Source organism: Crinia signifera, unplaced genomic scaffold, assembly GCF_055691185.1.
Source record: "Crinia signifera unplaced genomic scaffold, ASM5569118v1 HAP2_SCAFFOLD_87, whole genome shotgun sequence".
Classification (NCBI taxonomy): domain Eukaryota; kingdom Metazoa; phylum Chordata; class Amphibia; order Anura; family Myobatrachidae; genus Crinia; species Crinia signifera.
Window position 1 is genome coordinate 241649 of NW_028142785.1, and position 26306 is coordinate 267954.

A 26306-nucleotide genomic window follows, 5' to 3' on the forward strand; every position below is an offset into this window, starting at 1 on the left:
TGCTCATAAGAGTTAACATACTAAAAATAGGTGGGTGGACTAACGAAATACAATAGGATAAGTAGGAACGGAGGGGAACGGAGGCAGGATAGGAGGATCAAAAGAGGTTAGAAGGAGGGATAGGCTAGTCGAAAAAAGTGGGTTTTGAGGGAGCGCTTGAAGGAGGTAAGGGAATCAGATAGCCTGATGGGTGGCGGGAGGTTGTTCCAGTGCAGGGGGGCAGCGCGAGAGAAATCTTGGACACGTGAGTGGGAGGAGGTGATTAGGTGAGAGGTCAGTCGGCGGTCAGCGATGGAGCGAAGAGGACGGGAGGGAGTGTGGATAGAGATCAGTGAAGAGAGGTAGGGAGCTGTGGAGGAGGAGAGAGCCTTGTAGGTGGTGGTGAGGAGTTTAAAGAGAACTCGGAAAGGAATGGGGAGCCAGTGAAGGGATAAACAGAGGGGGGAGGCGGAGGTAGAGCGGCGGGAGAGGAAGATGAGCCTAGCAGCAGCGTTAAGAATGGATTGGAGAGGTGCGAGGCGGGTGAGAGGTAGCCCAGAGAGAAGGATGTTGCAGTAGTCAAGGCGGGAGATGACAAGAGAGTGAATGAGAATTTTGGTCGCGTCAGTGGAGAGGAATGGTCTGATGCGTGATATGTTGCGTAGGTGAAAGCGGCAAGACTGTGAGAGAGCACCAATGTGGGGGGTGAAAGAGAGGGAGGAGTCAATGATGACACCGAGGCAGCGCGTTTGGTCGGTGGACGTGATCTCGGTTTCACCAATGCTGATGGAGATAGTGGGAGAAGAGGGGATGTTCGGGGGATGGAAGATTAGAAGTTCAGTTTTAGCCATGTTTAGTTTCAGGAAGCGTTGGGTCATCCAGGCTGAGATGGCCGTGAGGCATTCGGAGACCTTGGACAGGAGTGATGGGGATAAGTCGGGGGAGGAGAGATAGATTAGGGTATCATCAGCATAAAGGTGGTAATGAAAACCATAGGAGCTGATGAGGGTGCCCAGAGAGGTGGTGTAGAGGGAGAAGAGGAGAGGGCCAAGGACTGACCCTTGGGGAACACCGACTGGCTGGGGGGTAGTAGGAGAGGAGGAGCTCGGAGTGGAGACGGAGAAGGAGCGATCGGAGAGGTATGAGGTGAACCAGGAGAAGACCGTGCCAGTGATGCCAAAGGAGCGGAGGGTGTTGAGCAGGAGAGGGTGGTCAACAGTGTCAAAGGCAGCCGACAGATCAAGCTGGATGAGCTCCATGGTGGGCTCGGGGTTGGCGTGGGTGAGGAACAGTGTGTAAGCGTGCTGTTGATGGTAGAGAAGCCGGTGTGCCGTGGGTCGGGGAGGGCCGGGTGTGCATCTAGCAGTACACAGGCTAAATGTTGCTATAAGGTTGGCCATGAAGATAATATGTTAGTAAGGCGGTGGACGGGGGTGTGCTGTGGGGGTGAATAGGTGTTGAATGTGAGGTTGCGTTTGGTGGGTGAGGGTTAGGTGCAAGGGCTGTATGGTTGGGTGAATGTGTTTGGGGGGTGTGTGTGTGTGTGTGTGTGTCAGGGATAGTGGTGGTGGTTGAGTTGCAGGTGCAGGCCATGTGTGTTGTGTTGGTTAGGTGATGGAGGGGTGGGTGCAGTGGTGCAGCAGTTGAGTGGTGGATGGTTGTGTGTGGGGTGTACCTGGGTGACGGACGGGTTGTGGGTGTACTGTGGAAATGGGTGAGTTTGTGGGGCATGGGTGGTGGATGGGCAGTGTGGGTGTGTTGGGGTGTGAGATGGTGATGGTTTTGCGTGTGGTGAGGGTGGGGTAGTGTGATTGGTGGTGTTGTGGGTGGGGAAGTTGCAGGTTGGCGAATACTGTGTCTGGTGGAGTTATAGGTGGGTTTTATCCCCTTGTGGGTAGTGTGTGCTGTGTAGCTATATGTTAGTTTGGAGGTGGATGGTGGTAAGCCATGGATGGTTGTGGTGTGGCTGCGGGCGTGTTGAAAGTGAGGGTGTATTGGGTGGGTGAGGGACAGCTGCAAAGGATGGATGGTTGGGTGAAGGTGTTTGGGGGTTGTGTGGGTGGGTTGTTTGAAAACTGGTGGTGGTTGAGATGCAGATGTGAGGGTGGGCCGTGGGGGGTGTTGTTGTTTTGGGTAGGTGCTGTCGGTGATAGAGGGTCAGGTGCAGTAATGCTGCATTTTGCTGGGGGATGGTTGTGTCTGGGTGTGAGGGCAGTGTTGGAGTGAGTGTTGCGGGTGTGCGTGGGTGATGGATGGGCTGTGGGTGTGATGTAGAAAGGGATAAGTCTGGTGGGGCGTGGGCTGTGTGGAGGTGTTGTAAATGTGGTGATGGGGTGGGTGGGGTAGGGAACATAGAGTTGGTGTGGGTGGGTTAGTGGCAGGTTTTGGGATACTGTGGGTGGTGTAGGTACAGGTTACTGGTGTGGTCCGTGTGGGGTGTTCATGTGTGGTAAGAATGAGGGACAGTTGCGTTGATGTTGTGGGTGCTGGTTTTTTTTGTGGTGCTGGTGTGGTAGAGATAGGTGTGTGTGTGTGTACTGCTGGTGGGGGATGGGCATGTGCACATACAGCAGTTTACAGGCAGAAAGTGCCTATGCTGGGAAATTGCTATGCAGTAGGGGATTGTGTAAAGTGCAGTCTTGGGTCAGAGCAGCAAGGGGGTCCCCAGGGTAGCACGTACCTGTGGCTTGTATAGCTGCTATCCCTAGATGCAGTTCAGCTGGACAGGGGGCAGCAGTGCTGTGTGGGCACAGCATGTATTTCCTGACCCCCTGTACTGTGCGCTATTGCGCGCCCCCCCCCCCCCCATGTTCCGACTTTTTTTTTTTTACATTTTGCGGGGCCCAGGGGGAGATTACCGAAGTTCGCGTTGGGTCTTGGATGTGTGCCAGCCCCGGATCAGCTGAAGGCGCAACCTTGCCTGCGCGCTTGAGAAGGGTGGAGGGAGCCGAGCCACCAGGCAGGACTTCCGTGCACTGCAGCCCTGGAGTATTGCCGATGGCTGCAGTGAGGCAGCTGAAGTGTAGGTTTGGAACTCAATGGCAGGAGGTAGCGGCAGCGGCACATAAGTAAGCTGTGTGCGCCTGGGAAGGGGGGGGGGGAGCTGCACACGGGCTGTGCGGGGGGTGTGGAGATGGATGCTCCCGTGAACTGGAGAGGGGAGATGCTGGAGGGAGATGGGGGGGGGGGGGTTATGCTGCCGGCAAAGCGCAGGAGTGCGGGCATGGATGCTGGCAGGGGGGGGTGTTTTGCGGCGATGTCCTGTGCCGCTCCCACTACACAGGCGGCGGCGGGTGGCGGCGGCGCGATGTGTGCAGCTGGGGGCATCAGGCACGGGCTTCCGGTGGTCAGGGTAATGTTGATGATCAGAGCGGGTGTGGGGGGTCGTACCTTGCACGTGTGGGCAGTAAGGGGCAAGGAGGGTGGGCGGGGCTAAAGTGCCTGTACAGAGTGCTGTGCAGCCGTGGGGCGGTGTTTGGGGTGTGCTTGGGTGGACATGGGGAGGAGGGGGCGGGAGCTTGCTGTGTAGGACGTAGCCTGTGTAGAACGGAAGTGTCCAGGTTCTGCAGTGTGGATAACGGTGGACGGGCCTGTCAATCACCCGTGGAACCCCGCCCACCGTTCCCTACACTGCTTTTGAGTGACGGATCTGGCTAAATATATAAGAGATTAAATTCTGTAAGGGCGGCACTCCCAGTGTGCAATACTGATATAATACAATATAACGTCGGTGCCCTCCGGTAAGCATCGTGCCCGCTGCTAATATATGTGTACTAAAAACCCAACATTAAGATCAATTTCCATCAATTTGAAATTGATTAAATTCATTATTAGGCCAAAAATGTGCTCTTCTCTACCCTGCACGCCTTCGAGTGTTCCATGGAAATACCTTCCGGGACTTTAACACCCCGGCTGATGCAGAGGCTTACCTTCTGGTATCACCCCGGATGACATCAATGAGGACTGATCTATGCACTCACTCTGTGGGACAGCGTATTTTGTCCTTAACCTTCCATAGGTTTTTCAACCTCTACAGTACAGGTTGTGCACCTCTTGCAGCCTCATAGGTAACGCTGACGCTTCCCTGGAGAAATGTCCCTGTTGTGCTACATTTAATAGCTACTACATATTTATGTTCAAGTGTTCTTTCTTAGTTAATAATAATAAAAATGGGTGATAGGGCCAGGAGCCAATTTAGCTCCATGTTGTCACGGCCTTATTTTGTTTCTCACCGTGAAGTCTATAGACTCAAGGAGACGGTGATTCCTTTTTGTGAATCCCCTCTCGGATGTTACTTTGTTGTATGTGAGTGTGCTGTGTGCTTGCTTCCCTTCCACCTTTCTCATCACCCCTTCTTTTATGTTATCTTTGTACTTCTTGTTGCCTCAATTATAATATATAAAGTATGGTGTTACTTGTTGGAGGGGGTCTCTGATCGCCTTTCTCTTTAATTTTTAAATGATGGCTACCATTAAAGTTGGTTCCTGGAATATTGGAGGTATACATTCTCCGATAAAAAGGAAGAAGTGCCTCTTGTATCTTAAAAAACTAGGTATGGATCTGGTTTACCTTCAACAGACTCATCGTCTCCCCGCGGAAGCACAAAAATTAAATACCCTGGGATGGCGTGTGCTGCCACCGCCTCCTACAATTCGAAAGCCCGAGGGGTGATGATATTGGCCAGGGGCAACCTTCCAATTGAGGTTACAAATACCATTACTGACCCAGAGGGGCGTTGCCTAATTTTAGAAATTTCTCTTTACAGCTGTAATTATGTTTTGTGTTCAGTGTATGCACCCAACTCCTATTCTAAGGCCTTCATGACCGATATATTATCTAAATTGTACCTGTTCTCATCTAAGCCCTTAATTGTTGGGGGCAATTTCAACATAATAACCTCCCCTTATCTAGATACCTCCTCCCGTGCTTCAAAGCGCCTAACCCCCAGGCTTGGCATCCCTCACCTATCACACCAACTCAAAATCACAGATGTGTGGAGATTTTTGCCCCCTACTGACAGTACACGTGCCTGTCGGCGGCCCACGGCTCCCTTTCTAGAATAGATTATCTATTATTGTCTGACTCTATTATCCCCAATGCTAGTCAAGCCGAAATTGAACCCATGGCACTTTCGGACCATGGATTGATTTGGACCACTATTGCCTTAAATGTAGATGTGGAAGCTTTTAAACGATGGCAATTCCCTACTTCTTTTGTCTCCTCAGTCCCTTTTCACAAGCAGCTTAGACTTTGCTGGGAGGACTACCTCGCTAACAATATACAGTCAGCACACTCAGACCCTTTGGTGTTTTGGCAGGCCGCTAAAGCTGTATTACGAGGCCAACTTATTGAGTATGTGTCTCGGCGTAAAAAGAGGTTTGTCTCAACTTTCATAGTGTCGCAACAGAAACTGACGGCGACAGACAGTCTCCGACCCCTCTCTAATAGACAGAAATATTCTGCAGCTAAATCGCATTTTGATTCAATTATGACCACTATGGGTAATAAACACTCTTTCCACAAAAATCATAGATTTTATCGGTTTGGCAACAAAACTGGTCGTCTTCTTTCTAATTTATTGAAAGGGACTGCACCAAATTCCCTTATCCAGTCGCTCAAATCCCCAGAAGGCTCATACCCTCCAACATTTGAAGGGGTGAATTCGGTACAACTGGAAAAAAGGGGTGTGGCCATGGGAAGGGGGCGTGGTCATACCTCGTTTTCTATACGTTCAATGGTACTGGAGTGGAACATAAAATTATACTAATGCTGCTGCTGCTATGGTACAGTGTCCCCGCATTGGCCCGCTCACATAAGCACACGCGGCAACCGGGGTCTGAGTCTAACACAGCGCAGCAACCACTATACCTGACAGCTGATAGAACTGACTCCACATGGGCAGCAGAATTGGAGCAAACACAGACGGCGCTGCACATTTTCATTCACCCGGCGCCCGCCGATGCTCTCCCACCTCTCAGTTTGTTGCCATGTGATTGGCTTGCGGCACGCTCCGCCTCCGTCCCTTCTCCCCCCGAGGTGGTGCACCTCGGGAGTTGTAGTCCTGTCAGCTGGCTACCCCTCACGCTACCCAATAAGCAGCCGGCGGTCTAGGAAACTACATCTCCCAGAGTCCCCTTGGCCACCTCGGGGGAGGAAGCGCAGTGCTACTGTATTAAAAATGAAAAAAAAAACGGTACAATCGGTACAAGGATTTTTAGCCGGTACAGGCCATTAAAAAACGGTACTGTACCGGCTAAAACGGTACAGTTGGAGGGTATGAAGGCTCCCTAATGACTAAATCTAGTGACATAGCAAAGGTGTTATCAGACTTTTACACAGATATCTTCTCCCAACCCTCCATAAATACCCAGGCTAAATCTACTTTCTGGAACTCTGTTACCCTACCCACTATTAGTGCAGAGGCTGCTGATTCAGCTTGCGCCCCTATTACCTCTCAGGAGGTGGAACAAGTTATTTCTCAACTTAAATCCTTCAAATCACCGGGCCCTGGTGGATATTTCGGTGAATTTTACAAACTCCTCTCCCCTAAGATTATTGACCCCTTGGTACAGGTATTTAATAAAATTTTGACTTCTCATACCATCCCACAATATTTCACTCAGTGGCGTCACTAGGCAGGTGCGGGGGGGGTGCGGGCCGCGCTGGGTGTCACCAGTCTCTGGGGTGACACCACCTTCTGCAGGCAGCCAGTGCAGTGTTAGTGCACAGCCCTGAGATATCATATGAGCCTTGCAGGGGCGGATTGGTATGCTTGGACACCGGGTAGTTTCCCGGCAGGCCGGTCCCTCACCCCACTTATGAGGCTGCCTGTCAGGCTGCAGTAGAGATGGGTCGTTCGCGAACGAACTGGATCTTTTGAGCGGCTCCCACCCAAGAACGAATGATCCGCCGATCCCAAAAAGGTGATCCGTTTCAGTTTACAATGCATTTTCCTGATCTCAGTGCTGCCACCTGTGGCAGCTGAGATGTCCTACCTCTGGAGACTGAGTACAGTGCTGTGATTACAAGTGATAGAAAGATTAGCTGCTGCAGCCAGGGATGGCCATTGGTGCAGATGCCATCGATGGTTGACATCGATGGCGATTCTGCACCCAGCCATCGGTCAGTGTTTTTACTCGGTCATGTATATTCCCCCTTTTTTTATTAAAAGTGAGCCGAGGTCCCTGTCTAAAAGATACGTATCTTTTCACTTAACGATCCGGCGGATCCCGACTCATACTAATGCGCCGTTTTGCTAGGGTTACCACCCGTCCGGGATTACTCCGGACAGTCCGGTAATTGAGACCGGTGTCCGGAGTCCGGAAGGGTGGCTGCCCCGGACTATACTTTGTCCGGTAATTGATGATCCCCCCCGCCCGGCCGGCACCGCCACCATCTATTACTGTCAGTCACATTCAGTGAGGCTGACAACATGACATTTGTTTACATACCCAGCCGCCTGTGACCCACGTGAGGAAGCCGAGGGAGGGCGGTAGGGTCGCGGGGCGGCGATGAGTGACTCAGATCTCACCGTCCTCCCACTCCTAACTCCTCCTTCAGTGTCTGCTGTGATGACACTCCGCTGCGGCTCTGGCTGGCTGGGAGGAGGCGGGACACACAGACAGTGTGAGTGTGTCACTCATCCGCCAGCTCCTCCTGCGGGCTGCGGCCACCATATGACCTGTGACTCGAGTGCTGCCTGGCTGGACGTGGTGTGGCGGTGTGGTGTGGCGCCAGGACACCAGTGCAGTCCGCAACCGGGCAGAGAGCAGCCAACAGCTGAGCACACAGCCCACGACCGGCACCCGCTGTGAGTGTAAAAAAAAGTTTTACTGTGTGTGAATATGGGGAGGGAGGAAAGGTGGTGGGGGAGTTGATCGGTCTGTGCTGGAGGTGGACTATTTAGTGCTAAGGGGAGGAAGCGAAAATTGGATTACTAGATGCAGTCAATATTTCTGAATGGGAGAGGTCTATTCTATGATGTGGGGAGATGACCTATTAGGGGGAACTGTTTGGGGCTAGGGGGAGTTGATGATCTGCCTGATTGGGGGGGGGGGGGGTGGTTATTGCTAAAGGGAGATTGTGTTACTGGGGGGGGGGAAGGGGGGGGGGTTCTTCTGTTCTAGAGTGCTCTCTTCTTGCAGATAACTAATACCTCTTTTACACCAAAACGCTGGGTCGCACCCGGCTTTTTGGACCCAGGATCAAGCCTGGTGCAACCCGGCGTTTTGTCCCGTTTAAATCACCCCCTCCCGGCGTGGCGGTTCCAGATCCGCCGGCGATTGGAGATTACATCATCTCCAAGCGCCGATCCCCGCCGCTGGGACCCGGACCGCTGCGCTGGGGGCAAGCCCGGCACTAAGGTGATGTGCTGGACTGCTCCCAGTCCCCGTGCGCCCCCCAGGAGGTGAATGGAATGGACACAGGCATCCATTCACCTCCTTCGCTGCTGCTGTCTGCAGTGTATAGCAGACAGCAGCGCAGGCTGTCTGGGCCCCCCCCCCCGTCCAACCTGCGGACGCTGTGGTCCGCAGATTGGACGTTCCCCATTGATGTAAATGGGAGCCGGGTCGGATGACCCGTCGTACCCATTTACACCGCCCTCTACCCAGGTCCTGGCCGTGTTCTACCCAGGTCAGGACCTGGGTAGAAGTCCCGTGTAAAGGGACACAGCGTGTCCCAATTACACCGCCGATGATCCGGGTCATTATGGTGTGGGATTCAGTATGAAATGCCAACAAGAGGGGGGCATTGATCGCCCACTCCTTGCAGGCTCGCTGTGCTCAACACGCAGTGGGCCCGGTGCCTAGCTACGCTTGGCACACTATTTTATTCTCTCTCTATGAGTGTCGTGGACACCCATAGAGGGTGAAAGTGTCAGCATTGCGTCGGTTGGGATTCCGGTGTCGGTATTTCGACCGTCCAGATTCCGACCGCTGTGATTTTGTCGCATCCATGTGTGGCATGTGGTATAATATGTAGTGGATGTGTGACGTGTAATAGGCATTATGGTGTAATATTTTTTGCCACGCGCCACCGGTGCGCACTGTCCCTTTTGTCCCTATTTAGAAAAATAATTTGTCAAGCCCTGGCATAACGTGTATTGTACATTATGGCAAGTGGTATAAAGGGTTGGGATCATTTGGTCTATTGCATTATGGTAGAAAGTCATTAGGTCGAATCCATTAGGTCGACATGCTAAAAGGTCGACATGATTCTAGGTCGACATGGGAAAAGGTCGACATGATTCTAGGTCGAAAGGTCATTAGTTCGACAGGTCATTAGTTCGACAAGGTCATTAGTTCGACATTGTCTATGTCGACATTCACAAGGTCGACATGGGGTTTTTCACTGTTTTTTTACCTGAATGTCAACACAGTCGACATGGACACAGTTTAAAGTGCACTGCATCCCCTCGCATCGCTCGCTGCGCTCACTATGCGTCGGGCACGGTGCCTCGCTACGCTCGGCACACTATTTTATTCTCCCACCATGCCCTAGTGGATGGTAGGGCATGAAATACCGCCTGTCGGCACATGTTGGCTCAAAAAACAGTGAAAAACTCCATGTCGACCTTGTGAATGTCGACATAGACAATGTCGAACTAATGACCTTTTCGAACTAATGACCTGTCGAACTAATGACCTTTCGAACTAGAATCATGTCGACCTTTTCTCATGTCGACCTAGAGTCATGTCGACCTTTTAGCATGTCGACCTAATGGATTCGACCTAATGACTTTCTACCATAATGCTGTAGACCAAATGACCGCATCCCGGTATAAAATGTAATGGGCATGTGATGTGTAATAGGCATTATGGTGTAAATTTTTGGCCTGCGCCTCCGGCGTCCACTGTCTACATTGCCCCTTAAGAAAAAATGATTGAGTCCTGGCATAATGTTTAATGGGCATCCCAGTGTATGGAATAATGTGTAATGGGCATTATGGCATGTGGTATACTATGTAAGGAGCGTGTGATGTGTAATCAGCATTACGGTGTCCGTGTTGTCCCTATTTTAGAAAAAATTCTATCCTGGCATAACAAGTAATAAGCATAATGTGAAATGGGCATAATGGTGTGTGGCATAACATGTAATGGGCATTATAGCATGTGGTATACTGTGCCATTTTGTACATTATGTAATGGGTGTGTGACGTATAAACGGCTTTATGTTGAAAAATGTTGCCGCACTGTCTATATTGTTCCTCCTTTACAAAAAACTTTTTCAGTCCTGGCATATTGTGTAATGGACATTGTGGTGTATGGCGTAACATATAATAGGCATCACGCTGTGTGGCATAACGTGTAATGGGCATTATGGCATGTGATATACTATGCAATGGGTGTGTGATGTGTAATCGGCATTACTGTGTCCGTGTTGTCCCTATCTTAGAAAAAATTTCAGTTCTGGCATAACAAGTAATAAGCATACTGTGTAATGGACATCATGGTGTGTGGCATAACATGTAATGGGCATTATGGCATGTGATATACTATGGCATTTTATATGCTATGTAATGGGTGTGTGACGTGTAATCAGCATTATGTTGAAAATTTTTGACGCGCGCCTAAGGCGCGCACTGTCTGTATTGTCCGTCCTTTACAAAAAAATTTTCAGTCCTGGCATATCATGTAATGGGCATTGCGGTGTCTGGCATAACGTGTAATGGGTATTACTGTGTATGATGTAACATGTAACTGCCATTATGGTATGCAAAATCAAGAATGAAATTGAAGCAAAGGTTAAAAAAAAAATCAACATAAGGCGGGTCAAAGGGCGGAGCTGGGGGCGGGACATGGGTGGAGCAGTGGGTGTGTCAAGAGGCGGGCCACTGTCCGGGAATCTCTCCACAAAAAGGTGGTAACCCTACGTTTTGCCCATCTCTAGGCTGCACTGCAGTGCCTGAGACTCGGCGGGGGGCGGAGCTACACAGACTTGGCTGGGGGCGGGGCTACACGGACATGGCGGGCGGCGGAGCTACAAGGACAACAAAGGAGAGAAGAGTGCTGCAGTTACTGCTGACTGCAGTACTGCCAGGAGCCACTGGATGTCCCCATATCCATGGAGCCATCTCATCACCTGCCACGAACAATAGAGAGACTGCCCTGGACCAGTACAGAGGAACTAAGTGAGTTTAGTGATTATCTGTCTGTCTGTCTGTCTGTCTATTATCTATATGTCTCTGTCTATCTATCATCTACCTATGTATCTCTGTCTATCTATCATCTATGTGTCTCTGTATATCTATCTTCTATGTCTATCATCTATCTATGTGTCTCTGTCTGTCTGTCTGTCTGTCTGTCTGTCTGTCTGTCTATCTATCTATCTATCTATCTATCTATCTATCTATCTATCTATCTATCTATCTATGTGTCTATATCAATCTACATATATGTAATGATGGATATCTATCTGTTTGTGTGTGTATATATTTATAGTGTTCCCAGTAGCCTTGTTTTGTTGTTTTACAGTGCGCAGCGCCCTGCCCATTTTATAATGTACTGAAATCTCCCTGCCCTTATGACTGTGCCCTGCCAGAGACCTAAGCAGCGCATATGACCAGAGGTCGATTGGCAGCCATCCAATGCATCTACCAGCGACCCCACAAAAGGCACATGTGTCAGCTCTTTCATTCTGGTGCCCCTCCCCCCGCTAACACAACTCAGATATCTACTGATGGACCGGCTTAGCCGTAAGAACCTCACTGACAGACGCTCTCATCAGAGGGGAAGTGCGGCATGTCAGCACGGCAAGGTACACACACGGGAACAGCTAACAGCCACTGTGCTGCAGAGGGGATCAGTGGCCACTCGCCTACTTGAGCCAGGGAGAGACTCGGGGCATCCAGCAGGGCTTGCGGTTACCATGCAGCAAGATGAGCTGACAGCCGGTGAAAGCAGAAGGGGGTGGGTGCACCTGGATGATCTGACAAGTGCTTAACGCTGTAAAGCGGCTGTCAGTTCTAGTTCCAGGTGCGCCCTGACACGCTGCTGATCTCCTCTGCTTACAGCAGCTGTCAGCTCTAGTTCCAGGTGACCCCTGCCACCCTTACACGCCGCTGATCTCCTCTGCTTACAGCGGCGGTGAGCTCTAGTTCCAGGTGACCCCTGGCACCCTGACACACTGCTGATCTCCACTGCTTACAGCGGCTGTCAGCTCTAGTTCCAGGTGACCCCTGCCACCCTGACACGCCGCTGATCTCCTCTGCTTACAGCAGCTGTCAGCTCTAGTTCCAGGTGACCCCTGCCACCCTTACATGCCGCTGATCTCCTCTGCTTACAGCGGCTGTCAGCTCTAGTTCCAGGTGACCCCTGCCGCCCTGACACGCCGCTGATCTCCTCTGCTTACAGCAGCTGTCAGCTCTAGTTCCAGGTGACCCCTGCCACCCTGACACGCTGCTGATCTCCTCTGCTTACAGCAGCTGTCAGCTCTTGTTCCAGGTGACCCCTGCCACCCTTACACGCCGCTGATCTCCTCTGGTTAGAGCAGCTGTCAGCTCTAGTTCCAGGTGACCCCTGCCACCCTGACACACTGCTTATCTCCTCTGCTTACAGCAGCTGTCAGCTCTAGTTCCAGGTGACCCCTGCCACCCATGATTCGGCGCCCATAGCCTCTTTGTCAAACATTGGCCGTATATATATATATATATATATATATATATATATTATCCTCCACACTGTTCCCCTTCGACGCTCTAAACCACAACCCTGGCACAACAAAATAACTAGATTCTTGCAAAAATGTGCACGCTCTGCTGAACGCCTCTGGAGGAAATCTCACTCTCTGGAAGACTTCCTCCATTTCAAGTTTATTCTCTCCTCCTACAGCGCTGCTCTCTCCTATACCAAACAATCTTTCTTCAAATCTCTCATCTCTTCCCATTCCTCCAATCCCCGACGTCTCTTTGAAACTTTCAACACTCTACTTCGCCCTGCACCACCCCTCCTCCCTTCATCCCTCACTGCCACTGACTTTGCCTCCTTCTTCCTCTCTAAAATTGAGGTAATCCGACATGATATCTCCTTCCATACCCCCTCTGCTGCCCACCCACCCCAATCATCCTCCCCTACCAACTACCCCACTCTGTCATACTTCTGCCCTACTACAGCTGAGGAAGTCCACTCCCTCATCTCATCCTCTCCCCCCTCTACCTGTCCCTTGGACCCTCTCCCCTCCCGTCTCCTCAGTTCCCTCTCCCCCACTGGCTGCTCCCACCTTGCTCACCTCTTTAACCTATCTCTTTCTACTGGCATCTTTCCCTCACCCTTCAAACACGCTCTGGTCTCGCCTATTCTTTAAAAACCTAACCTGGACCCTTTATCTCCCACAAGCTACCGCTCTATCTCTCTTCTCCCATTTGCCTCTAAAATACTAGAACGGCTGGTTTACAGGCGTCTCACCAGCTACGTGTCTGACCACTCCATCCTAGATCCCCTTCAATCTGGCTTTCGCCCACTTCATTCCACTGAGACTGCCCTAGTGAAAGTCACCAATGACCTGCTGTCAGCCAAATCCAAGGGTCACTTCTCCCTGCTTATCCTTTTGGACCTATCTGCTGCCTTTGACACTGTGGATCACCCTCTCCTCCTCCACACACTCCAAAACATTGGCCTCTCTGGCACAGTCTTCAACTGGTTTTCCTCTTGCCTCTTCAACCATTCCTTCTCAGTCTCTGCCTCTGGCTCTACCTCACCACCTTCTATCCTTCCTGTCGGGGTCCCTCAGGGTTCGTCCTTGGCCCCATTCTGTTCTCTCTGTACACCTCCTCTCTGGGTGCACTCATTAACTCCTTTGGCTTCCAATATCACCTCTATGCAGATGACACCAAATCTACCTCTCCTCTCCTGATCTGTCCCCCACTGTTTTCTCTCAAGTTTCCAACTGCCTCGCTGCCATCTCTACCTGGATGTCTGAGCGATTTCTGAAGCTGAATATGGACAAAACCGAACTTATTATCTTTCCCCCACCCAGAGCTATGCCCCCTACTAATATCTCTATCACTGTTAACAACACCATCATCTCCCCTGTTCCCCAACTCCGCTGCCTGGGTGTCACTCTTGACTCCTCCCTCTCCTTTGACCCCACATCCAAGGCCTGGCCCATTCTTGCCGGTTCCAGTTACGCAACATTGCTCGCATCAGGCCCTTTCTCTCACAGAGTGCAACTAAGCTGATCATCCACTCATTAGTCATCTCACGGCTTGACTACTGTAATGCTCTTCTCACCGGCCTCGCTCAATCCCAACTAGCTCCTCTCCAATCTGTCCTCAATGCTGCAGCCAGGCTTATCTTCCTCTCCCGCCGCTCTAACTCTGCTACTCCCCTTCAACAAAATCTGCACTGGCTTCCATTCCCCTACATAATCCTCTTCAAACACCTCACACTCACATACAGGGCCATCTCTAATTCCATTGCTCCATATATCTCTAACCTCATCTCCATTCATACACCCTCCCGCCCTCTACGGTCAGCTGACGACTGTCGTCTCTCCTCCACCCTGATCACTGCTTCCCATGCTAGAGTACAGGACTTTGCCCGTGCGGCACCCCTTCAGTGGAACGCACTCCTTCGCTCCATTAGACTCTCCCCGACCTTGCAAAGCTTCAAACGGGCACTGAAAACTCACCTATTCATCAAAGCGTACCCTTCCACTGCATAAACCAGCTGGTTCTCCGACCCCTTGCCTGTTTACATCCTGCTATCTAACCACCACCCCCTCGCTTGCACCTCTTGTAATCTGTCTGTCTCCCCTTCCTACTAGATTGTAAGCTCCTCCGAGTAGGGCCCTCTTCCCTCCTGTTGTCAAAGCCCACTTTTCTTCACATTTCACTCACAGCTCTCCTTTACTCCAACACTCAGTGACCCTCTTCATACTCATCTCCATCATTGGCCTCAAGCCTCTAGTTGTATGTTGATTGGGTCCTCACTACTTACATTTAAGCTGTAATGTGTATTGAACTGTGGTGCTCTTTATTTGTACTGTATTTTTGTTATTTATTCAATGTTATGCCAAGTTTTGTCTCCCTGTATTGTTCCTTTGTACGGCGCTGCGAAACACTTGTGGCGCCTTATAAATAAAATTATAATAATAATAATAATTATATATATATATATATATAGTGGGGCATTATACAGTGGTATGTTATAACGCTACTTCGAGCACTGGAGGGTCACCTATAGTGGGAAGATTTTCTGTGGGGATACTTGTCACTTGTGGCCCCATCCCCTAAGCGCGTTACCCATCACAGCTTTCTTGCATTACAGAAAGCCTGCGGGTACAACTGAAGAGGCTTCAAGCCCCCACCCAGCAGAAGGAAGCTCCACTACACACACCAGTGATGCCGTGCACGTCGGATGCAGAACAGGCCCATGTGCGGCAGTACAGTAAGTTAAGCACTGCACTCCCAGCTGTCAGCCTGCCAAATTTGTTACAAGACAGATTTTGTATGATTTACCGATGTTCAGAAACCAAGCGGTTAGGAGACCGATGTGGGAATCCAGACATTGAGTGCCCTGTGTGCGCTATGTGCTGTGTAATGTGAACAAGATTGTGCTACTGAGTCATTTGAATTGGTACTATTGTATGGCCATACCTCCTTTTTTTTTGCGGTATGCGGTGGGCATTGTCCCTTTATTAAGTATGGGAGAGGAAGCACAAATTTATAGTGTGCAGGAGGGCACCAAACATCCTTGCACCGGCCCTGGGCGGAGCTACACAGAACTGGCCTGATTCCACAGCAAGAGGGAGAGAAGTGGCTGCCCAGAGTGTATGTGTGTGTCAGTATCTACAGGGAGAGGCACAACTGGCTTTGCACTGCGGCCATATTGGGTTTTGTTGTGTCTGCGTTAATAAACTAAACTAGTGTGCGGCACATGTAAATCAGCCAAGGGTGTTGAATTAGGATGCAGTCAGGCTTAGGCTGCAGGGAGGGTGGGTAAGTTGGTGGAGTAAGTTAAGGTTAGGGACTGCGTGATAGAGTGCATGCCTCAAAGGGAGGGAGTGCATCAGTGTGACAGATCACAGGCCATAGGGTGATGGAGCACGTCAGTGTGATAGAGCGCAGGATGAGGGAGCAAGTGAGTGTGATAAAGCTCAGGGGGTGTGATAAAGCGTACGTCTCGGGGAGAGGGAGCGTGCCAGTGTGATAGAGCGTACAACTTGGGGAGAGGGAGCGTGTAAGTGTAGGTAAAGGCCGGAAGGTGAAGGAGAACATCAGTGTAATAAAGCACAGACCGCAGGGGGTGGGAGTGTGTGAGAACACAAGCCATGGGCGAGGGAGTGTATCAGTGTAATAGAGTACAGAATTCAGGGTGAGTGACAGTGACGTAACTAAAAGTAAATAAATTCTGGTGCCATCCCCCTCCTTAACACACTGACAGAGCAGGTACACACTGACAGCGCAGGTACAGAATGAACAGTACCTGTGCTGCTTTAATCCGTCAGTGAGGCCCGGGAGGAGAGTATCCTGAATTGAGCAGCAGGCTCTCTCCAGTGGCTGACGGACACTCTCTCCATCACGCAGTGAGGAAGGGGGAGCGGCGGGCAGGATAGAAGTGGGAGCTCTCTGGCTGTCTGTGTGAGGACGCTCAGTGACCCACTCATCAGCGGGTCATGGGGCGGGTCACTGAGAGCCCTCACACAGACAGCCAGAGGCGGACAAGTCTGCGTTTCCTTATTGGCTGCAGCTGCAGAGCTCACACAGGACTCCTGGCCTTTGGCAGCCTCTGTGAGAGCGCTGTGAACCTGCGCCCCGGTGGCGCAGGCACCCTCTGCCACCGTTGGGGCTGCGGAGCCCTAGTTACGCCACTGGAGTGTGATATAGCACAGGGCGAGGGAGTGTGATATAGCGCAGGGGGAGGGAGTGTGATATAGCGCAGGGGGAGAGAGTGTGATATAGTGCAGTGGAAGGGAGTGTGTGATAGAGTGCAGGCCGCAGGTGAGGGAGTGTGATATAGCGCAGGGGGAGAGAGTGTGATATAGTGCAGTGGAAGGGAGTTTGTGATAGAGTGCAGGCCGCAGGTGAGGGAGTGTGATATAGCACAGGGGGAGAGAGTGTGATATAGTGCAGTGGAAGGGAGTGTGTGATAGAGTGCAGGCCGCAGGTGAGGGAGTGTGATATAGCGCAGTGGGAGTTAGAGTGTAATAGAGTACAGGATGCAATGGGAGGGAGTGTGATATAGCGCAGGGGGAGGGAGTGTGATATAGCGCAGGGGGAGGGAGTGTGATATAGCGCAGGGGGAGGTAGAGTGTAATAGAGTACAGGATGCAGTGGGATGGAGTGTAATATAGCGCAGGGGGAGGGTGTGTGATATAGAGCAGGGGGAGGGAGTGTGATATAGTGCAGTGGAAGGGAGTGTGTGATAGAGTGCAGGCCGCAGGTGAGGGAGTGTGATATAGCGCAGGGGGAGGGAGTGTGATATAGTGCAGTGGAAGGGAGTGTGTGATAGAGTGCAGGCCGCAGGTGAGGGAGTGTGATATAGCGCAGTGGGAGGTAGAGTGTAATAGAGTACAGGATGCAATGGGAGGGAGTGTGATATAGCGCAGGGGGAGGGAGTGTGATAGAGTGCAGGGGGAAGGAGTGTGATATAGTGCAGAGGAAGGGAGGTTGTGATAGAGTGCAGGCCACAGGTGAGGGTGTGTGATATAGCACAGGGGGAGGTAGATTGTAATAGAGTACAGGATGCAGTGGGAGGGAGTGTGATATAGAGTAGGGGGAGGGAGTGTGATATAGCGCAGTGGGAGGTAGAGTGTAATAGAGTACAGGATGCAGTGGGAGGGAGTGTGATATAGCGCAGTGGGAGGGAGTGTGATATAGCACAGGGGGAGGGAGTGTGATATAGTGCAGTGGAAGGGAGTCTGTGATAGAGTGCAGGCCGCAGGTGAGGGAGTGTGATATAGTGCAGTGGGAGGTAGAGTGTAATAGAGTACAGATGCAGTGGGAGGGAGTGTGATATAGCGCAGGGGGAGGGAGTGTGATATAGTGCAGTGGAAGGGAGTCTGTGATAGAGTGCAGGCCGCAGGTGAGGGAGTGTGATATAGCGCAGTGGGAGAGAGTGTGATATAGTGCAGTGGAAGGGAGTCTGTGATAGAGTGCAGGCCGCAGGTGAGGGAGTGTGATATAGCGCAGTGGGAGGTAGAGTGTAATAGAGTACAGGATGCAGTGGGAGGGAGTGTGATATAGCGCAGGGGGAGGGAGTGTGATATAGCGCAGGGGGAGGGAGTGTGATATAGCGCAGGGGGAGGGAGTGTGATATAGCGCAGGGGGAGGGAGTGTGATATAGCGCAGGGGGAGGGAGTGTGATATAGTGCAGTGGAATGGAGTGTGTGATAGAGTGCAGGCCGCAGGTGAGGGAGTGTGATATAGCGCAGTGGGAGGTAGAGTGTAATAGAGTGCAGGATGCAGTGGGAGGGAGTGTGATATAGCGCAGGGGGAGGGAGTGTGATATAGCGCAGGGGGAGGGAGTGTGATATAGTTCAGTGGAAGGGAGTGTGTGATAGAGTGCAGGCCACAGGTGAGGGTGTGTGATATAGCGCAGGGGGAGGGAGTGTGATATAGTGCAGTGGAAGGGAGTGTGTGATAGAGTGCAGGCGGCAGGTGAGGGAGTGTGATATAGCGCAGTGGGAGGTAGAGTGTAATAGAGTACAGGATGCAGTGGGAGGGAGTGTGATATAGCGCAGGGGGAGGGAGTGTGATATAGCACAGGGGGAGGGAGTGTGATATAGTGCAGTGGAAGGGAGTGTGTGATAGAGTGCAGGCCACAGGTGAGGGTGTGTGATATAGCGCAGGGGGAGGGAGTGTGATATAGTGCAGTGGAATGGAGTGTGTGATAGAGTGCAGGCCGCAGGTGAGGGAGTGTGATATAGCGCAGTGGGAGGTAGAGTGTAATAGAGTGCAGGATGCAGTGGGAGGGAGTGTGATATAGCGCAGGGGGAGGGAGTGTGATATAGCGCAGGGGGAGGGAGTGTGATATAGTTCAGTGGAAGGGAGTGTGTGATAGAGTGCAGGCCACAGGTGAGGGTGTGTGATATAGCGCAGGGGGAGGGAGTGTGATATAGTGCAGTGGAAGGGAGTGTGTGATAGAGTGCAGGCCGCAGGTGAGGGAGTGTGATATAGCGCAGTGGGAGGTAGAGTGTAATAGAGTACAGGATGCAGTGGGAGGGAGTGTGATATAGCGCAGGGGGAGGGAGTGTGATATAGCACAGGGGGAGGGAGTGTGATATAGTGCAGTGGAAGGGAGTGTGTGATAGAGTGCAGGCCACAGGTGAGGGTGTGTGATATAGCGCAGGGGGAGGGAGTGTGATATAGTGCAGTGGAAGGGAGTGTGTGATAGAGTGCAGGCCGCAGGTGAGGGAGTGTGATATAGCGCAGTGGGAGGTAGAGTGTAATAGAGTACAGGATGCAGTGGGAGGGAGTGTGATATAGCGCAGGGGGAGGGAGTGTGATATAGCGCAGGGGGAGGGAGTGTGATATAGTGCAGTGGAATGGAGTGTGTGATAGAGTGCAGGCCGCAGGTGAGGGAGTGTGATATAGCGCAGTGGGAGGTAGAGTGTAATAGAGTGCAGGATGCAGTGGGAGGGAGTGTGATATAGCGCAGGGGGAGGGAGTGTGATATAGCGCAGGGGGAGGGAGTGTGATATAGTGCAGTGGAAGGGAGTGTGTGATAGAGTGCAGGCCGCAGGTGAGGGAGTGTGATATAGCGCAGGGGGAGAGAGTGTGATATAGTGCAGTGGAAGGGAGTGTTTGATAGAGTGCAGGCCGCAGGTGAGGGAGTGTGATATAGCGCAGTGGGAGGTAGAGTGTAATAGAGTACAGGATGCAATGGGAGGGAGTGTGATATAGCGCAGGGGGAGGGAGTGTGATATAGTGCAGGGGGAGGGAGTGTGATATAGCGCAGTGGGAGGGAGTGTGATATAGCGCAGTGGGAGGGAGTGTGATATAGTGCAGTGGAAGGGAGTGTGTGATAGAGTGCAGGCCGCAGGTGAGGGTGTGTGATATAGCGCAGGGGGAGGGAGTGTGATATAGTGCAGTGGAAGGGAGTGTGTGATAGAGTGCAGGCCGCAGGTGAGGGAGTGTGATATAGCGCAGTGGGAGTTAGAGTGTAATAGAGTACAGGATGCAATGGGAGGGAGTGTGATATAGCGCAGGGGGAGGGAGTGTGATATAGCGCAGGGGGAGGGAGTGTGATATAGCGCAGGGGGAGGTAGAGTGTAATAGAGTACAGGATGCAGTGGGATGGAGTGTAATATAGCGCAGGGGGAGGGTGTGTGATATAGAGCAGGGGGAGGGAGTGTGATATAGTGCAGTGGAAGGGAGTGTGTGATAGAGTGCAGGCCACAGGTGAGGGTGTGTGATATAGCGCAGGGGGAGGGAGTGTGATATAGTGCAGTGGAAGGGAGTGTGTGATAGAGTGCAGGCCGCAGGTGAGGGAGTGTGATATAGCGCAGTGGGAGGTAGAGTGTAATAGAGTACAGGATGCAATGGGAGGGAGTGTGATATAGCGCAGGGGGAGGGAGTGTGATAGAGTGCAGGGGGAAGGAGTGTGATATAGTGCAGAGGAAGGGAGGTTGTGATAGAGTGCAGGCCACAGGTGAGGGTGTGTGATATAGCACAGGGGGAGGTAGAGTGTAATAGAGTACAGGATGCAGTGGGAGGGAGTGTGATATAGAGTAGGGGGAGGGAGTGTGATATAGCGCAGTGGGAGGTAGAGTGTAATAGAGTACAGGATGCAGTGGGAGGGAGTGTGATATAGCGCAGTGGGAGGGAGTGTGATATAGCACAGGGGGAGGGAGTGTGATATAGTGCAGTGGAAGGGAGTCTGTGATAGAGTGCAGGCCGCAGGTGAGGGAGTGTGATATAGTGCAGTGGGAGGTAGAGTGTAATAGAGTACAGATGCAGTGGGAGGGAGTGTGATATAGCGCAGGGGGAGGGAGTGTGATATAGTGCAGTGGAAGGGAGTCTGTGATAGAGTGCAGGCCGCAGGTGAGGGAGTGTGATATAGCGCAGTGGGAGAGAGTGTGATATAGTGCAGTGGAAGGGAGTCTGTGATAGAGTGCAGGCCGCAGGTGAGGGAGTGTGATATAGCGCAGTGGGAGGTAGAGTGTAATAGAGTACAGGATGCAGTGGGAGGGAGTGTGATATAGCGCAGGGGGAGGGAGTGTGATATAGCGCAGGGGGAGGGAGTGTGATATAGCGCAGGGGGAGGGAGTGTGATATAGCGCAGGGGGAGGGAGTGTGATATAGCGCAGGGGGAGGGAGTGTGATATAGTGCAGTGGAATGGAGTGTGTGATAGAGTGCAGGCCGCAGGTGAGGGAGTGTGATATAGCGCAGTGGGAGGTAGAGTGTAATAGAGTGCAGGATGCAGTGGGAGGGAGTGTGATATAGCGCAGGGGGAGGGAGTGTGATATAGCGCAGGGGGAGGGAGTGTGATATAGTTCAGTGGAAGGGAGTGTGTGATAGAGTGCAGGCCACAGGTGAGGGTGTGTGATATAGCGCAGGGGGAGGGAGTGTGATATAGTGCAGTGGAAGGGAGTGTGTGATAGAGTGCAGGCGGCAGGTGAGGGAGTGTGATATAGCGCAGTGGGAGGTAGAGTGTAATAGAGTACAGGATGCAGTGGGAGGGAGTGTGATATAGCGCAGGGGGAGGGAGTGTGATATAGCACAGGGGGAGGGAGTGTGATATAGTGCAGTGGAAGGGAGTGTGTGATAGAGTGCAGGCCACAGGTGAGGGTGTGTGATATAGCGCAGGGGGAGGGAGTGTGATATAGTGCAGTGGAATGGAGTGTGTGATAGAGTGCAGGCCGCAGGTGAGGGAGTGTGATATAGCGCAGTGGGAGGTAGAGTGTAATAGAGTGCAGGATGCAGTGGGAGGGAGTGTGATATAGCGCAGGGGGAGGGAGTGTGATATAGCGCAGGGGGAGGGAGTGTGATATAGTTCAGTGGAAGGGAGTGTGTGATAGAGTGCAGGCCACAGGTGAGGGTGTGTGATATAGCGCAGGGGGAGGGAGTGTGATATAGTGCAGTGGAAGGGAGTGTGTGATAGAGTGCAGGCCGCAGGTGAGGGAGTGTGATATAGCGCAGTGGGAGGTAGAGTGTAAAAGAGTACAGGATGCAGTGGGAGGGAGTGTGATATAGCGCAGGGGGAGGGAGTGTGATATAGCACAGGGGGAGGGAGTGTGATATAGTGCAGTGGAAGGGAGTGTGTGATAGAGTGCAGGCCACAGGTGAGGGTGTGTGATATAGCGCAGGGGGAGGGAGTGTGATATAGTGCAGTGGAAGGGAGTGTGTGATAGAGTGCAGGCCGCAGGTGAGGGAGTGTGATATAGCGCAGTGGGAGGTAGAGTGTAATAGAGTACAGGATGCAGTGGGAGGGAGTGTGATATAGCGCAGGGGGAGGGAGTGTGATATAGCGCAGGGGGAGGGAGTGTGATATAGTGCAGTGGAATGGAGTGTGTGATAGAGTGCAGGCCGCAGGTGAGGGAGTGTGATATAGCGCAGTGGGAGGTAGAGTGTAATAGAGTGCAGGATGCAGTGGGAGGGAGTGTGATATAGCGCAGGGGGAGGGAGTGTGATATAGCGCAGGGGGAGGGAGTGTGATATAGCACAGGGGGAGGGAGTGTGATATAGTGCAGTGGAAGGGAGTGTGTGATAGAGTGCAGGCCACAGGTGAGGGTGTGTGATATAGCGCAGGGGGAGGGAGTGTGATATAGTGCAGTGGAATGGAGTGTGTGATAGAGTGCAGGCCGCAGGTGAGGGAGTGTGATATAGCGCAGTGGGAGGTAGAGTGTAATAGAGTGCAGGATGCAGTGGGAGGGAGTGTGATATAGCGCAGGGGGAGGGAGTGTGATATAGCGCAGGGGGAGGGAGTGTGATATAGTTCATTGGAAGGGAGTGTGTGATAGAGTGCAGGCCACAGGTGAGGGTGTGTGATATAGCGCAGGGGGAGGGAGTGTGATATAGTGCAGTGGAAGGGAGTGTGTGATAGAGTGCAGGCCGCAGGTGAGGGAGTGTGATATAGCGCAGTGGGAGGTAGAGTGTAATAGAGTACAGGATGCAGTGGGAGGGAGTGTGATATAGCGCAGGGGGAGGGAGTGTGATATAGCACAGGGGGAGGGAGTGTGATATAGTGCAGTGGAAGGGAGTGTGTGATAGAGTGCAGGCCACAGGTGAGGGTGTGTGATATAGCGCAGGGGGAGGGAGTGTGATATAGTGCAGTGGAAGGGAGTGTGTGATAGAGTGCAGGCCGCAGGTGAGGGAGTGTGATATAGCGCAGTGGGAGGTAGAGTGTAATAGAGTACAGGATGCAGTGGGAGGGAGTGTGATATAGCGCAGGGGGAGGGAGTGTGATATAGCGCAGGGGGAGGGAGTGTGATATAGTGCAGTGGAATGGAGTGTGTGATAGAGTGCAGGCCGCAGGTGAGGGAGTGTGATATAGCGCAGTGGGAGGTAGAGTGTAATAGAGTGCAGGATGCAGTGGGAGGGAGTGTGATATAGCGCAGGGGGAGGGAGTGTGATATAGCGCAGGGGGAGGGAGTGTGATATAGTGCAGTGGAAGGGAGTGTGTGATAGAGTGCAGGCCGCAGGTGAGGGAGTGTGATATAGCGCAGGGGGAGAGAGTGTGATATAGTGCAGTGGAAGGGAGTGTGTGATAGAGTGCAGGCCGCAGGTGAGGGAGTGTGATATAGCGCAGTGGGAGGTAGAGTGTAATAGAGTACAGGATGCAATGGGAGGGAGTGTGATATAGCGCAGGGGGAGGGAGTGTGATATAGTGCAGGGGGAGGGAGTGTGATATAGCGCAGTGGGAGGGAGTGTGATATAGTGCAGTGGAAGGGAGTGTGTGATAGAGTGCAGGCCGCAGGTGAGGGTGTGTGATATAGCGCAGGGGGAGGGAGTGTGATATAGTGCAGTGGAAGGGAGTGTGTGATAGAGTGCAGGCCGCAGGTGAGGGAGTGTGATATAGCGCAGTGGGAGGTAGAGTGTAATAGAGTACAGGATGCAGTGGGAGGGAGTGTGATATAGCGCAGGGGGAGGGAGTGTGATATAGCACAGGGGGAGGGAGTGTGATATAGTGCAGTGGAAGGGAGTGTGATATAGTGCAGTGGAAGGGAGTGTGTGATAGAGTGCAGGCCGCAGGTGAGGGTGTGTGATATAGCGCAGGGGGAGGGAGTGTGATATAGTGCAGTGGAAGGGAGTGTGTGATAGAGTGCAGGCCGCAGGTGAGGGAGTGTGATATAGCGCAGTGGGAGGTAGAGTGGAATAGAGTACAGGATGCAATGGGAGGGAGTGTGATATAGCGCAGGGGGAGGGAGTGTGATATAGCACAGGGGGAGGTAGAGTGTAATAGATTACAGGATGCAGTGGGAGGGAGTGTGATATAGAGTAGGGGGAGGGAGTGTGATATAGCGCAGTGGGAGGTAGAGTGTAATAGAGTACAGGATGCAGTGGGAGGGAGTGTGATATAGCGCAGTGGGAGGGAGTGTGATATAGCACAGGGGGAGGGAGTGTGATATAGTGCAGTGGAAGGGAGTCTGTGATAGAGTGCAGGCCGCAGGTGAGGGAGTGTGATATAGCGCAGTGGGAGGTAGAGTGTAATAGAGTACAGATGCAGTGGGAGGGAGTGTGATATAGCGCAGGGGGAGGGAGTGTGATATAGCGCAGGGGGAGGGAGTGTGATATAGTGCAGTGGAAGGGAGTCTGTGATAGAGTGCAGGCCGCAGGTGAGGGAGTGTGATATAGCGCAGTGGGAGGTAGAGTGTAATAGAGTACAGGATGCAGTGGGAGGGAGTGTGATATAGCGCAGGGGGAGGGAGTGTGATATAGCGCAGGGGGAGGGAGTGTGATATAGCACAGGGGGAGGGAGTGTGATATAGTGCATTGGAAGGGAGTGTGTGATAGAGTGCAGGCCACAGGTGAGGGAGTGTGATATAGCGCAGTGGGAGGTAGAGTGTAATAGAGTGCAGGATGCAGTGGGAGGGAGTGTCATATAGCGCAGGGGGAGGGAGTGTGATATAGCGCAGGGGGAGGGAGTGTGATATAGCGCAGGGGGAGGGAGTGTGATATAGTGCAGTGGAAGGGAGTGTGTGATAGAGTGCAGGCCGCAGGTGAGGGAGTGTGATATAGCGCAGTGGGAGGTAGAGTGTAATAGAGTGCAGGATGCAGTGGGAGGGAGTGTGATATAGCGCAGGGGGAGGGAGTGTGATATAGCGCAGGGGGAGGGAGTGTGATATAGCGCAGGGGGAGGGAGTGTGTGATAGAGTGAAGGCCGCAGGTGAGGGTGTGTGATATAGCGCAGTGGGAGGGAGTGTGATATAGTGCAGTGGAAGGGAGTGTGTGATAGAGTGCAGGCCGCAGGTGACGGAGTGTGATATAGCGCAGTGGGAGGTAGAGTGTAATAGAGTACAGGATGCAGTGGGAGGGAGTGTGATATAGCGCAGGGGGAGGGAGTGTGATATAGCACAGGGGGAGGGAGTGTGATATAGTGCAGTGGAAGGGAGTGTGTGATAGAGTGCAGGCCACAGGTGAGGGTGTGTGATATAGTGCAGTGGGAGGTAGAGTGTAATAGAGTACAGGATGCAGTGGGAGGGAGTGTGATATAGAGCAGGGGGAGGGAGTGTGATATAGCGCAGTGGAAGGGAGTGTGTGATAGAGTGCAGGCCACAGGTGAGGGTGTGTGATATAGCGCAGGGGGAGGGAGTGTGATATAGTGCAGTGGAAGGGAGTGTGTGATAGAGTGCATGCCGCAGGTGAGGGAGTGTGATATAGCGCAGTGGGAGGTAGAGTGTAATAGAGTACAGGATGCAGTGGGAGGGAGTGTGATATAGCGCAGGGGGAGGGAGTGTGATATAGCACAGGGGGAGGGAGTGTGATATAGTGCAGTGGAAGGGAGTGTGTGATAGAGTGCAGGCCGCAGGTGAGGGTGTGTGATATAGCGCAGGGGGAGGGAGTGTGATATAGTGCAGTGGAAGGGAGTGTGTGATAGAGTGCAGGCCGCAGGTGAGGGAGTGTGATATAGCGCAGGGGGAGGGAGTGTGATATAGTGCAGTGGAAGGGAGTGTGTGATAGAGTGCAGGCCACAGGTGAGGGTGTGTGATATAGCGCAGGGGGAGGGAGTGTGATATAGTGCAGTGGAAGGGAGTGTGTGATAGAGTGCAGGCCGCAGGTGAGGGAGTGTGATATAGCGCAGTGGGAGGTAGAGTGTAATAGAGTACAGGATGCAGTGGGAGGGAGTGTGATATAGTGCAGGGGGAGGGAGTGTGATATAGCACAGGGGGAGGGAGTGTGATATAGTGCAGTGGGAGGTAGAGTGTAATAAGAGTACAGGATGCA

At 52.3% G+C, this 26306-nt stretch overlaps 1 long non-coding RNA gene across 1 annotated transcript in view; it reads left to right on the forward strand.

The window, feature by feature from the left end:
• Positions 1-11080: 11080 nt before the first annotated feature.
• The window catches only part of LOC146056728 (uncharacterized), a 90972-nt gene continuing 75746 nt past the window's right edge, over positions 11081-26306 (forward strand). Inside the window, exons 1-2 of the long non-coding RNA XR_014469380.1 lie at positions 11081-11110; positions 15246-15365. This is a non-coding gene — a long non-coding RNA (uncharacterized LOC146056728). The remainder of the gene's footprint in view (positions 11111-15245; positions 15366-26306) is intronic.